Source organism: Phyllobates terribilis, unplaced genomic scaffold, assembly GCF_046119375.1.
Source record: "Phyllobates terribilis strain yellow unplaced genomic scaffold, ASM4611937v1 Scaffold_9__5_contigs__length_417890890, whole genome shotgun sequence".
In the NCBI taxonomy this organism is placed as follows: domain Eukaryota; kingdom Metazoa; phylum Chordata; class Amphibia; order Anura; family Dendrobatidae; genus Phyllobates; species Phyllobates terribilis.
In genome coordinates, this window is record NW_027362769.1 from 164,137,865 (window position 1) to 164,152,586 (window position 14,722).

A 14,722-nucleotide genomic window follows, 5' to 3' on the forward strand; every position below is an offset into this window, starting at 1 on the left:
TAATGTATGTACACAGTGACTGCACCAGTAGAATAGCAAGTGCAGCTCTGGAGTATAATATGTAGCGCCGGCGTCCCTGCCCTCTGCTAGGCAGGGACGCTGTTCCCCTCACCCCTCTGCTCCGAGCCCGGCGTCCTCCTCCCGCTCTGCTCTCAGCGCGCGCTCCTTCCCGGCCACTGTGCTTAGGGCGCGCGCGCGCTTCCTCCCTCTTAAAGGGGCCGCGTACGCCGTCCTAAGGAGTCCCCGGCCAATGGCCGGAGGACTTCACCATATATAAGGCACCTCCTCCAAAATGGAGGTGCCCGAGCAATGTTGTTGCACTGTTCACTACTCTGCTTCAGCCCTCAGGTCCCGTTGCCAGTTACCTGCCAGTTACCTGCCAGAAACCTGCCAGTTTGCTGTCTGTTTCCTGCCTGACATTCCTCCTACCTGCTTGCTAGCCTGAGGTCCGACGGTCTGCCTTCCTACTCCTGTCAGTCTGTCTATGGACCAGCTTGCCCGCTCACCTGGGAGCGCACATCTGCTACCTGCCTGCTAGCCTACCTGGAGGCTCCGCCGTCACGTGCTGTGACCACCTGCCATTCCAGAGACTCCTGCCCGCTCACCTGGGAGTGCTCATCTGCTGCCTGTCTGTTGGCCTACCTGGAGGCTCCACCGTCACATGCTGTGACCACCCGTTTATCCAGAGACTCTCGCTTGCTCACCTGGGAGCACACATCTACCATCTGCCTGCTAGCCTACCTGGAGGCTCAGCCATCACAGGTCGTACCTACCCTTTACCCAGAGACTGCCCCGGTCACTTGCCGTGACCTCCTGCCCGTTCATCCAGAGACTGCCCCGGTCACTTGCCGTGACCCCCTGCCCGTTCATCCAGAGACTACCCCGGTCACTTGCCGTGACCTCCAGCCCGTTCACCCAGAGACTGTCCCGGTCACCTGCTGTGACTGCCTGCCCGTCTTCCCTGGTCGCCACCCGCTCCCTTACAAGGACCGCCCGCTTGTATAGTAGCTCAGAGGTTCCGCCTCCCAGACCCGTTACAGTTTGCTCGGGCCATGGAACCCGGTGGCACCCAAGCTCCCTCACTCTCGGACCTGTGTCATGAACTGTCCCGTCAGAGGTCACAACAGGAATCCTTCCTGGGTCACCTGCGGAATGTCAATTCTCGCCTGGACACTCTGACTGCTCCACCAGCAACCACCGCCAGTGCCATGACTCGCAATCCGGCAGCTCCGCTGCCCACCAATACTATGGTATCCTACCCCGGACCCCGGCTTTCTGCACCTCCTCGCTTCGGAGGCGACTCCGTTCAGGCTCGGGGCTTTATAAATCAGTGCACCCTGCACTTTGAACTCCTGTCCCACCAGTTTAACTCCGACCGGGCCAAAATTGCCTTCATCATGTCCCATCTCACCGGGGAGGCCCTGGCCTGGCTAAATCCTCTATGGGAGAGAGGAGACCCCCTGGTGTCCGACTTGCCTGCCTTTCTCACGGCTTTCCGGAAAGTCTTTGACGAACCTGGACGGAAGACCTCATCCGCATCATCTCTGCTACGCCTCCGTCAGGGAAGTCTCACCGTGGGCCAATATGCCATACGGTTCCGTACCCTTGCCTCGGAGCTGGCCTGGGATAACGACGCTCTGTTATCTGTCTTCTGGGAGGGTCTGTCCGGCCGTATTAAAGATGAACTCGCCGGTCGAGACATTCCTACCACTCTCGATGACCTAATAACTCTTGCCACCCGGATTGACCTACGGTTCCAGGAGCGTGCCAAAGAAGTCACCCGTGAGAGGAGGTTTCCACGTCTAGCTCCTACTTTTCAGAAACCCGTCACTCCCTCCGTTTCTCCCCAGGTACACTCTCCTGAGCCTATGCAGGTCGACCAGACCAAGATGGTCAAAACCCGTCAGGACTTACGCCGTGCCAAGGGGAGCTGCTTCTACTGTGGCAGTAAGGAGCACCGGATCCGTACCTGCCCGGAGAGGTCGGGAAACGCCTGTGTCTAGGTTCGCTCAGAGAGGTCGACCTAGACAAGAATAAATCCTCTCCATCTCTGCTGCTGTCAGTCTCAATTATCTGCGGGGAGAATCGTTATTTCGAACTAGCCCAACTTGACTCTGGAGCGGCCGGGAATCTTATTTCACAGGCCCTGGTAGAAAAATACCGCATTCCCACCAAACCTCTGGCTATACCATTATCTGTCGCTGCTGTGGATGGGGGCCTCTTACCACGTCCCATCCAACTCATCACTGAATCCATAACTCTGCAGGTGGGAATGCTGCATTCTGAGAGCATCTCTTTTCATGTTCTGCCTGGACTCTCTCACGCCCTCTTACTAGGTCTACCTTGGCTCCAGAGACATGCACCCGTGCTTGACTGGCAGACCGGAGAAGTCCTTCGCTGGGGACAGGACTGTCATAAGACTTGTTTGGTTCCTGTTCATCCCGCCCGTCCTTCTCCTACCCCAACTAATCTACCTGGACTTCCGATTCCCTATTGGTCATTTGCTGATGTCTTTAATAAGAAGGAGGCAGAGACATTACCCCCTCATAGACCATACGACTGTCCTATCGACCTGTTACTCGGTACTACGCCTCCCCGTGGGCGTATTTACCCATTGTCCGCTGCTGAGACCCGGTCGATGTCCGAATATATTGAGGAGAATTTGGCCAGGGGATTCATCCGGAAATCTACCTCCCCGGCGGGAGCAGGCTTCTTTTTCGTAAAAAAGAAGGACGGCTCTCTCCGTCCCTGTATAGACTATAGAGGCCTTAACCAGATCACGGTGAAGAATAAGTACCCCCTTCCGCTCATTCCAGAATTATTTGATCGTCTGAGGGGGGCTAGAATCTTCACCAAACTGGACCTCCGTGGGGCGTACAACCTGGTCCGTATCCGTCAAGGGGATGAATGGAAGACTGCATTCAACACCCGGGACGGCCAGTATGAATATCTGGTAATGCCCTTTGGTCTCTGTAACGCTCCTGCCGTCTTTCAAGAGTTGGTCAATGACATCTTCCGGGACCTTCTCTACTCCTGCGTAGTGGTGTACCTGGACGACATCTTGGTCTTCTCTCCGGATCTCCAGACTCACCGGAGAGACGTTCGTCAGGTCCTGCTCAGGCTCAGGCAGAATCACCTCTTCGCTAAATATGAGAAGTGCCTCTTTGAGCAGACCTCTCTTCCGTTTTTGGGCTACATTATTTCTCAGACCGGCCTACGAATGGATCCAGAGAAACTGTCTGCCATCGAGAAATGGCCCCGACCGGAGGGGTTGAAGGCCATTCAGCGGTTCCTGGGCTTCGCCAACTACTACCGCCTCTTCATACCGCACTTCTCTTCCCGGACTGCCCCAATTTCCGCGCTCACCCGTAAGGGCACCAATCCCAGAGAGTGGCCGCCCGAAGCAGAGGAGGCCTTTCTTTCCTTAAAACAGGCCTTCTCTTCCGCCCCGGTGCTGCATCGCCCAGATGGCAACAAACAGTTCTTCCTGGAGGTTGACGCCTCCTCCTCTGGAGTCGGAGCGGTACTTACCCAAAAATCATCTTCCGGGAGAATGGTAACTTGTGGCTTCTTCTCCAAACTCTTCTCCTCTTCTGAGCGCAACTATTCCATTGGAGATCGAGAGTTATTGGCCATCAAGCTGGCATTGGAGGAGTGGCGTTACCTGCTCGAAGGGGCTCTTCACCCGGTAATAATTTACACTGACCACAAGAACTTGGCTTACCTCCAGCATGTCCAGAGACTTAACCCGCGCCAAGCTCGGTGGTCCTTGTTCTTTGCTCGCTTTGATTTTATTCTTCATTTTCGCCCGGCTGACAAAAACATCAAGGCGGACGCCTTGTCCCGATCCTTTCTGGTGTCTGATCTCGAGGAAGAACCGAAACACATCATTGATCCCGCCAGAGTAATGCAGGTGGCTCCCGTGAGTCTAAATCGTCTCCCTCCCGGTAAGACGTTCGTATCAGTACCTGATCGGGAGAAGATCCTACACTGGGGTCACTCGTCTAAACTAGCTGGCCACGCCGGTCAGAAAAAGACCCTCCAGCTTATTACCCGGCACTACTGGTGGCCTACCCTGCACAAGGACGTAATAGACTTTGTTTCTGCCTGTGTGTCCTGTGCCCGCAACAAGGTTCCGAGACATCTGCCAGCCGGTCGCCTCCTTCCGCTCCCAGTACCTGCTGCCCCCTGGCAGCATATAGCAATGGACTTTATAACTGATCTCCCCGTCTCTGCCGGTTGTACGGTCATTTGGGTGGTCGCTGACCACTTTTCCAAGATGGCTCATTTCGTTCCCCTGCCAGGCCTCCCGTCTGCACCCGAGCTGGCTAAAGACTTTATCCGCCACATCTTCCGTCTTCATGGCCTGCCCCTCCACATCGTGTCGGATCGTGGGGTACAGTTCACCTCACGCTTCTGGAGAGCCACTTGTAAACTGCTAGACGTCACCCTGGACTTCTCCTCCGCTTACCACCCACAGTCTAATGGTCAAGTGGAGCGGATCAATCAGAACCTGACCAGTTACCTCCGGCACTTCGTTAATGCCCACCATTCAGACTGGGTGGATCTCCTGCCATGGGCCGAATTTTCTTACAACAATCACGAGAGCGAATCTTCCTCCAAATCCCCGTTTTTTGTTGTCTTCGGTCAGCATCCTCGGATCCCATTTCCCGTCTCCACCTCGGTGGACAATCCGGCTGCGGAATCTCTTGTTAACAAATTTTCCTCCATATGGGAGAGTACCCGGTCCGCACTCCTTCTGTCATCCGAGCGTATGAAAAGACATGCTGACAAAAAACGTCTGGATCCTCCTCAATTCCGTCCAGGGGATAAGGTCTGGCTCTCGTCCAAGTATGTCCGGCTCAAGATTCCTTCCTATAAGGTAGGGCCTCGGTTCATCGATCCTCTGGAGGTCATCAGTCAGATCAACCCGGTGGCCTATAAATTGAAACTCCTGGCCAACTTGCGGATCCCTAACTCCTTCCATGTATCTCTCCTCAAACCTGTGGTACTTAACTCTTTTTCCAAGTCTACAGGTACGCCTCCTGCTCCGGTTTCCGCTGAAAACGAATTTGAGGTAGAGAACATTCTGGCCACCAAAAGGGTAAGAGGGAAGACCTTTTTTCTAGTAGATTGGAAGGGGTTTGGTCCTGAAGAGAGAACGTGGGAGCCCCGGGAGAACATCCATGCCCCTCTCATCCTAGCTAAATTTCTCTCTGGCCTAAAAAAGGGGGGGCCTAAAGGGGGGGGTACTGTAGCGCCGGCGTCCCTGCCCTCTGCTAAGCAGGGACGCTGTTCCCCTCACCCCTCTGCTCCGAGCCCGGCGTCCTCCTCCCGCTCTGCTGGCAGCGCGCGCTCCTTCCCGGCCACTGTGCTTAGGGCGCGCGCGCGCTTCCTCCCTCTTAAAGGGGCCGCGTACGCCGTCCTAAGGAGTCCCCGGCCAATGGCCAGAGGACTTCACCATATATAAGGCACCTCCTCCAAAATGGAGGTGCCCGAGCAATGTTGTTGCACTGTTCACTACTCTGCTTCAGCCCTCAGGTCCCGTTGCCAGTTACCTGCCAGTTACCTGCCAGAAACCTGCCAGTTTGCTGTCTGTTTCCTGCCTGACATTCCTCCTACCTGCTTGCTAGCCTGAGGTCCGACGGTCTGCCTTCCTACTCCTGTCAGTCTGTCTATGGACCAGCTTGCCCGCTCACCTGGGAGCGCACATCTGCTACCTGCCTGCTAGCCTACCTGGAGGCTCCGCCGTCACGTGCTGTGACCACCTGCCATTCCAGAGACTCCTGCCCGCTCACCTGGGAGCGCTCATCTGCTGCCTGTCTGTTGGCCTACCTGGAGGCTCCGCCGTCACGTGCTGTGACCACCTGCCATTCCAGAGACTCCTGCCCGCTCACCTGGGAGCGCTCATCTGCTGCCTGTCTGTTGGCCTACCTGGAGGCTCCACCGTCACATGCTGTGACCACCCGTTTATCCAGAGACTCTCGCTTGCTCACCTGGGAGCACACATCTACCATCTGCCTGCTAGCCTACCTGGAGGCTCAGCCATCACAGGTCGTACCTACCCTTTACCCAGAGACTGCCCCGGTCACTTGCCGTGACCTCCTGCCCGTTCATCCAGAGACTGCCCCGGTCACTTGCCATGACCCCCTGCCCGTTCATCCAGAGACTACCCCGGTCACTTGCCGTGACCTCCAGCCCGTTCACCCAGAGACTGTCCCGGTCACCTGCTGTGACTGCCTGCCCGTCTTCCCTGGTCGCCACCCGCTCCCTTACAAGGACCGCCCCCTTGTATAGAAGCTCAGAGGTTCCGCCTCCCAGACCCGTTACATAATACAGGATGTAACTCAGGATCAGTAATGTAATGTATGTACACAGTGACTGCACCAGCAGAATAGTGAGTGCAGCTCTGGGGTATAATACAGGATGCAACTCAGGATCAGTATAGGACCAGTAATGTAATGTATGTACACAGTGACTGCACCAGCAGAATAGTGAGTGCAGCTCTGGAGTATAATACAGGATGTAACTCAGGATCAGTATAGGACCAGTAATGTAATGTATGTACACAGTGACTCCACCAGCAGCATACTGGGTGCAGCTCTGATCAGCTGCTAGTCAGTGGGGTGATTACGGGTGTGGTGGCTGCAGATCCTGCTGTGTGCTCCTGATCTCTGAGAAACCAACACCTCTCCACCTGGGGATCTGCTCTCTCTCAGGGAGGGAGCGGGTTTCTGGGATGAGTGAAGGAGCCAAGCCCCAGGCTTCTGCTTCCCGAACCAGGCCGGCGGGGGGCAGAAGAAACCAGCAACCGGCCTGCACATCAGAGGACTCGAGGGTGAGACGCTCCACCAGGAGTCGCAGCAATGTGGCACCTACTCCCCCCGGGATTGTGGAGACCCCTAGAAGCTGCAAGGCTTCCAGCATGGAGGAAAAGTCTGACAGCGGCGTGCATAATGGCGCTCCTTCCAGAGGAAAGCTGAGTGCTCACGGAGGTGAGGCCGACCTCCCTGAGGGGGGTTGGGCGCTGCAGGGACCCCAGGAGTGTGTGTCCACCTATGCCTCCCGGGTCATGATCCACCTCCGTGAGTATGAAGATGCCAGTAAGCTGGTCAGGAGACTTCGGGAGGAGCTGCGCTGCACAAGCGCAAAAGCTGCGGGGGCCTCCAAACCAAGGAAGGCCAAGCTCCAAGCCGAGGTAAAGCGACTGACCAGTGAAATTCATCTCCTGGAACTAAGGAAAGCCACCATCAGAGAGCATAGTGGTCCATTCAAGGAAAAGCTAATAAATGAAGACCGCTACAGAGAAATGTCTGATACCAGAGAGCAAAGGCAGATGGGGCTGCAGCCTGAGAGCCAGGTGGATGATGAGAGTGATGATGACCAGCAGGAAGCCCCACCTGGCAGCCTGCAAAGTCACCCGCAGGCCACGTGCAGCAAGCTCCCTGCAGGACAGGCGACAGTGACATCTGGTCGCAGTTCTGCCGGCTCTGGGGAGGACAGTGACAGCAGCGGCCAGGGAGGGGCGCTATTGGCGGAGATTAAGCTCCTGGAGTCCCCAGTGTGCCTCCAAAACTTCCATCTTGGTGACGATCTACCAGAAGAGGCACCTGGGGGCCACAAAAAGGCTAAGAAGACCAAGCCAAAGCTGCAGGAAGCGGTAAGATACATATATGCCCCCCTCCCTGTACCCCCTGAGTCGGCGGCAGGCTCAGCTCGCTGTATAAGCCCCGTTGCCCAGCCCAGCCCACGTTCTGCTGTGGATCCGGTGCAAAGGCTCGGGGAGATTACACAGCGTGGTAGTGAGGCGCAGAGCTCCGTCTCTGCTTGTAGTAGCGGGGACGCAGCAGGAGGTGCATCAGCCGAGAGGCTGGACAGTGAGGGCGGCCCGGCGGCGGGCGTTCGGTCAGGCCACGATGCTGTGGTGCGCTCCTCAGTGGGAGGGGGGAGCAGCCCGGTGTCGGGGGCAGCTCCGGTAGCCTCGGCGCCTCTGAATGCTGTTGCCGCTGATCACTTAGTTGAGAAGCGGCGGCAGTGTGAGGGGGCTGTCGGGGCTGAGCTTTCCAGTCCTCCCACGAAAGTGCTATTTTGTGTTGGCGTCGCTGGTCCGGAGGATCCTGATGCTAAGGATCAGCGGCGCCTCACAGCAGCTAAAGATCAGCGGCGCATTATACCGAATGCCAAACAGAAATTACCGACTGATGATGTGGAGGGCACACATAAGACCAGGGGTGAGGTCGCCTCCAGTTCTATGGAGGTGACTGAGCCCCTTGTGCCTGATGATGCTGAGGTCAAAATGTCATCCACCATTGTTACTGGTCCAGCAGGAATGAATGTGGTGGTGGGTGTGAATGAGGCCAATTCATTGTCTAGTGGTGTGGTTGCTGGTTTGGTGGAGGGTGAGATGGAGGTGGGTAATGGTGAAGCTGTTAGGGCTGATGTAGTCACTGGTCCGGTTGCCCCCCCGGTGGTGGCAACGCCTGTCCAGAGTTATGCCAGTGTCACCTCCGGGGCAAATAGGGCATCCTCCTCGTCTCCGGGCTTTGGGGATGGCATGTTGCAACGGCGCCTTCTAGAGGCTCTAAAGAAGGGGGAGAGATCACTAATGGTAGAGGGTCGAGAGGATGATCTATCCTTCTGGATAGAGAGGCATGGCCTCGGGGCCTTCCGAGAGCAAAAGGGGGGGATACAGTGTGGTCCCTCCCAACAGCCGGGTCAGGCAGTGTGTGTAGGAATGTGGTCCGTCTTCGGTGGAGGGGCAGTGATGCATGTCCTCCAAGGTCTAAAGTTGTGGAGCTCCTGCTGAGGATGGGCTTCAAGGCCATTGACATCTACGTAAACATAGCATGGTATAGGATATATTAAAATATAACTTTTAATGAAGTTGTCTCGCCCCCTGGGTCGCGTGGGGGAACCCGGAACCGGGCCCTTTTGTGGGATGCTGGCGGGTTGTAGTCTCCGCGTGGTGGCAACCCGGTCCCGTGGCTCAGGGTGGTCAAACCAGTGGCAGTCTTTATAGGGTTTTTGTGGCTTAATGCCCGACTACGCCACCCGTGGATTGCGGTCAGGGTGTACCGCCACTGCAAGGCAGTCCGCTGAGGCCGGTGTGGTGTGTGCAGCTAAAGATGGGATAACTCCCCACGGGAAGAGTATGGCCTCAGGGCAGGGAATGTGGATGATGGGAGTGGTGGTGCACGGGCGTCCCAGCACTAGTAGTGCTGTATACTGTGAGAAAGCACAGAGACAAGGTGTTGCAGTTCAGGTTCTTTACTCACAGTTCTCATCCAGGTCACTTGTGCACAGGTAGGACCGCCCGAGCCGTGCTGCGTCCACCAGGCAGAGGGCTCGATCAACCCCCAGGCAATTCCGGAGTGTGGCACAGGACTCCCTTCTATCCTTTCGTCAGCTGTGCCCCACCAGTGACACTACCTCTGTCCAGCTGCCTCGGGCCTTCTCCTGGGAGGACTGGGTGTCCACTTCCCTGACCCTTTGTGGTGAGCCTTTCTAGTAGGTGTAGTGAGGGGTCGCACCAGTAAATAGTCACGCCCGCCGGTCCTTGGTTAAGGATTAGTCGCCTCTACCTACTTGGGATCCGGTACCCTGTTCTGCCAACCCGTCACCCGCAATCTCCTGGGTCCTTAGGGTTCCTTCTGCCTTCGTGTCTCTGGGCCTCTCTTGGTGTTCTGTTCCTTTCTGTTTCTGTTCCTTTCTGTTCCCTTCTTCTGGCTCTTGCCTTCACTCGAGGCCTGCCTCCGGAGCTGGGCCCAGACTGAGCCACAGCTCCCTGTCAGCCCTCCTGGCTGAACTCCTTCTCTCACTCCTCCTGACTGAACTTCTCCTCTCTTCCAGTGCTGGCTAGGCCTCACAGGCTAGGCCCGCCTCCGGAGCAGAGCTCCACAGAGGCCCTGCTCTGTCACTTCCTCTCTCAGACTGAACACTGTTCTAAGATGGTGCCCACCTTATATACCTCCCTCTCTGTGTATGAGCCCAGGTGACTTGCAACCAATGGGCTCCTACCTATGCCCAGAAACCCAACCCCTATCTGCTCCTACATCACTGGGTTTTCCTCCCCCTCCCCACTCCAGCCAGGGACATGTTCTGTCGTGCCTGCATTACTGTACTAATGGGAGCACCGTTGAGCTGTCCCCCGGAAATGGGGTGTGTGTGATGCATGCAGCTAACTGAGTCCTGGTCCACACACCATCCTTACCCGGGAGTGGAATATCACACCTCTGGTTGAGGTGCAATACCTCTGTAGCGACCGAACCCTCGGGGCGCTACAATAGTGTAATAAAATGGCCACAGGCTCAATAAAACAAACAATTACACATAAAAAGACCAACAAACGACACACATACATAGAAGTCACAATAACCACGGGGGTAAGGGTAAAATTGCCCAATATTGCAACCTCCCGACTGTAAGGCAGTGACAATTAAATAATTGAGAAAGGAACAGTCTCACCAGAGGTTGGAGTATGGCCTTACTCAAACCACAAGAGGATCCCCACTTATCTGGTTACTTCATCCAGAAAGGCGCCATCCCTTTGGGAATCAGAAATATTTTGGGACATGTGCAATAGATCCCTGACCCATCCACTTTATATATGAGATATTGTTTATGGGTACTGTGTGGGTAGTTCTCCCCCCCCCCCATCTATCTATATCTCTCCTTCTGGATGGCGCCTTTCTGGATGCTAGGTTTACATTGTTATGGATGGTAGTTTTTGACTCTATAATCGATTGACATCTACGCCTTGATACATCCCTATTCCACGCCTGAGTTTGATGTCAGCTTTGTTCGGCCGGAGGGGCTTGAGCTCTTCTGAATGAATTATGAGTTGGCAAAAAATGAGCCCGGCTGGCGAGACTTTGCCTTTCAGGCAGTGTCTCGCCAAAACCAGATCAAGAAAGTGACCGTGATGACTCGTAACTAGTGTTGAGCGAACATGCTCGACACTGCTCGGTACTCGCCCGAGCATCACGCTACTCGGGATGTTCGGCGAGCACCGAGCATTTCCGGGTTACTCGGGCGGGAGCTCGGGTCTCCGCCCTGCATGTTTGGCGCTCTTTACAGAGCCAATGAACATGCAGGGATTGCCAGCCAGTCACTGTAATGCCGCAGCCATGTTGTTTGTGGGCATTACAGTGATTGGCTGGCCGCACAGCGTCACCTCGAGTATTTAAAACCGGGCGCCGCCATCATGGACACAGTCGCTCCGGATTAGACAGTGTAGGGACAGCGCTGCTGATTTAGGGAGAGATATAAACTGCGAAATAGTTAGTGTAGGGTCTGTAAAGGCTGCCAGAACAAAGAAACTGTCCTTTTCAGGACTAATATTCATCCCAGATACCAGGCAGGCCGGCTGTATAGGAGACACAGTGGTTATACCAGCAAACGCTGCATTACAGTCCTGTGTGCTCCTGTTGCTGAAATTGCTGGACTTAGCACCAGGTGTCGGGGGCCAGGAAAAATCCTTTTTTTTTCATCTAAATCCTCCTTTTTTTTCCTCCTTCACACTGTACAAATACCCGTCTTATTAACCTTTTGGTGTCCCCCCCCCCCCCCCCCCCCAAAAAAAAAAAGCGTGTCTCTGATTTTTCAGACACAAATATAACTGTGAAAATAGTCTGGTGTAGGCTAGAGAAACAGAAGTGTTGTTTTGCACTTCCACGGTTCAAACCTCTGTATTATCCATTTTGGGCCATTTGTATCTAAAAAAAAAACAGTTTGAGTGTGTCGCTCACTGTTCAGCTGCAAATATCTCTATTTAAAAAAGTGTGGTATACCCCAGTAAACAATAACTGTGGTTTTGCCATCCCACGGTAAAAAATCTCTATTATTCAGCTTTTGGTAGTTTTTTCCGTAAAGAAAAACAGTAGTGTCTCCTGACTGTTGCGACACAAAAATATATCTGTTGAAAATAGTCTTGTGTAGGCCCGACATCCCAGTGTGGTTTCGCAGTTCCACGGGTCAAATCGCTGTACTATCCAGTTTTGGGCCTTTGGTATCTAAAAAAAAAGAAGCTTGAGTGTGTCGCTCACTGTTCAGCCGCAAATATCTCTATTTAAAAAAGTGTGGTATACCCCAGTAAACAATAACTGTGGTTTTGCCATCCCACGGTAAAAAATCTCTATTATTCAGCTTTTGGTAGTTTTTTCCGTAAATAAAAACAGTAGTGTCTCCTGACTGTTGTGACACAAAAATATATCTGTTGAAAATAGTCTTGTGTAGGCCCGACATCCCTGTGTGGTTTCGCAGTTCCACGGGTCAAATCGCTGTACTATCCAGTTTTGGGCCTTTGGTATCTAAAAAAAAAGCAGTTTGAGTGTGTCGCTCACTGTTCAGCCGCAAATATCTCTATTTAAAAAAGTGTGGTATACCCCAGTAAACAATAACTGTGGTTTTGCCATCCCACGGTAAAAAATCTCTATTATTCAGCTTTTGGTAGTTTTTTTCCGTAAAGAAAAAGAGTAGTGTCTCCTGACTGTTGTGACACAAAAATATATCTGTTGAAAATAGTCTTGTGTAGGCCCGACATCCCAGTGTGGTTTTGCAGTTCCACGGGTCAAATCGCTGTACTATCCAGTTTTGGGCCTTTGGTATCTAAAAAAAAAGAAGTTTGAGTGTGTCGCTCACTGTTCAGCCGCAAATATCTCTATTTAAAAAAGTGTGGTATACCCCAGTAAACAATAACTGTGGTCTTGCCATCCCACGGTAAAAAATCTCTATTATTCAGCTTTTGGTAGTTTTTTCCGTAAAGAAAAGCAGTAGTGTCTCCTGACTGTTGTGACACAAAAATATATCTGTTGAAAATAGTCTTGTGTAGGCCCGACATCCCAGTGTGGTTTCGCAGTTCCACGGGTCAAATCGCTGTACTATCCAGTTTTGGGCCTTTGGTATCTAAAAAAAAAGCAGTTTGAGTGTGTCGCTCACTGTTCAGCCGCAAATATCTCTATTTAAAAAAGTGTGGTATACCCCAGTAAACAATAACTGTGGTTTTGCCATCTCACGGTAAAAAATCTCTATTATTCAGCTTTTAGTAGTTTTTTCCGTAAAGAAAAACAGTAGTGTCTCCTGACTGTTGTGACACAAAAATATATCTGTTGAAAATAGTCTTGTGTAGGCCCGACATCCCAGTGTGGTTTCGCAGTTCCACGGGTCAAATCGCTGTACTATCCAGTTTTGGGCCTTTGGTATCTAAAAAAAAAGCAGTTTGAGTGTGTCGCTCACTGTTCAGCCGCACATATCTCTATTTAAAAAAGTGTGGTATACCCCAGTAAACAATAACTGTGGTTTTGCCATCCCACGGTAAAAAATCTCTATTATTCAGCTTTTGGTAGTTTTTTCCGTAAAGAAAAACAGTAGTGTCTCCTGACTGTTGTGACACAAAAATATATCTGTTGAAAATAGTCTTGTGTAGGCCCGACATTCCAGTGTGGTTTCGCAGTTCCACGGGTCAAATCACTGTACTATCCAGTTTTGGGCCTTTGGTATCTAAAAAAAAAGCAGTTTGAGTGTGTCGCTCACTGTTCAGCTGCAAATATCTCTATTTAAAAAAGTGTGGTATACCCCAGTAAACAATAACTGTGGTTTTGCCATCCCACGGTAAAAAATCTCTATTATTCAGGTTTTGGTAGTTTTTTCTGTAAAGAAAACAGTAGTGTCTCCTGACTGTTGTGACACAAAAATATATCTGTTGAAAATAGTCTTGTGTAGGCCCGACATCCCAGTGTGGTTTCGCAGTTCCACGGGTCAAATCGCTGTACTATCCAGTTTTGGGCCTTTGGTATCTAAAAAAAAAAAGCAGTTTGAGTGTGTCGCTCACTGTTCAGCCGCAAATATCTCTATTTAAAAAAGTGTGGTATACCCCAGTAAACAATAACTGTGGTTTTGCCATCCCACGGTAAAAAATCTCTATTATTCAGCTTTTGGTAGTTTTTTCCGTAAAGAAAAACAGTAGTGTCTCCTGACTGTTGTGACACAAAAATATATCTGTTGAAAATAGTCTTGTGTAGGCCCGACATCCCAGTGTGGTTTCGCAGTTCCACGGGTCAAATTGCTGTACTATCCAGTTTTGGGCCTTTGGTATCTAAAAAAAAAGCAGTTTGAGTGTGTCGCTCACTGTTCAGCCGCAAATATCTCTATTTAAAAAAGTGTGGTATACCCCAGTAAACAATAACTGTGGTTTTGCCATCCCACGGTAAAAAATCTCTATTATTCAGGTTTTGGTAGTTTTTTCCGTAAAGAAAACAGTAGTGTCTCCTGACTGTTGTGACACAAAAATATATCTGTTGAAAATAGTCTTGTGTAGGCCCGACATCCCAGTGTGGTTTCGCAGTTCCACGGGTCAAATCGCTGTACTATCCAGTTTTGGGCCTTTGGTATCTAAAAAAAAAAGCAGTTTGAGTGTGTCGCTCACTGTTCAGCTGCAAATATCTCTATTTAAAAAAGTGTGGTATACCCCAGTAAACAATAACTGTGGTTTTGCCATCCCACGGTAAAAAATCTCTATTATTCAGGTTTTGGTAGTTTTTTCCGTAAAGAAAACAGTAGTGTCTCCTGACTGTTGTGACACAAAAATATATCTGTTGAAAATAGTCTTGTGTAGGCCCGACATCCCAGTGTGGTTTCGCAGTTCCACGGGTCAAATCGCTGTACTATCCAGTTTTGGGCCTTTGGTATCTAAAAAAAAAGAAGCAGTTTGAGTGTGTCGCTCACT